Genomic DNA, 325 nt, shown 5'->3' with positions numbered 1-325 from the left:
ATACTCCAATGCTAAGACGAGAGTTTTCGGCCCCTTTGATGGTCTCACCTGAACATACAAATAAATAAATGCATGCATGTGTTGCTTACTGAGACGAGGTCTAGACTTCTTTCTATGGTGACGACATCTGTGTTGTTTGTTTGTTTTATTTGTGTGGCTTTAATGCGCCCGTCTTTGTCGGTAGTTATAAACCCCTTCAGATACCGTAACTCTATTACGCCTGCATGCATGCATGCATGCAGCCCCAAATATATTTATATATTTATGTATATATATGTATATATATATATATATATATATATATATATATATATATATATATATA

The sequence above is a fragment of the Eimeria mitis genome, genomic scaffold, assembly GCF_000499745.2.
Source record: "Eimeria mitis Houghton genomic scaffold, Emh_scaff8289, whole genome shotgun sequence".
Taxonomy (NCBI): domain Eukaryota; phylum Apicomplexa; class Conoidasida; order Eucoccidiorida; family Eimeriidae; genus Eimeria; species Eimeria mitis.
The sequence above is the reverse complement of the archived record's forward strand: the minus strand, read 5'-3'. Positions refer to the sequence as shown.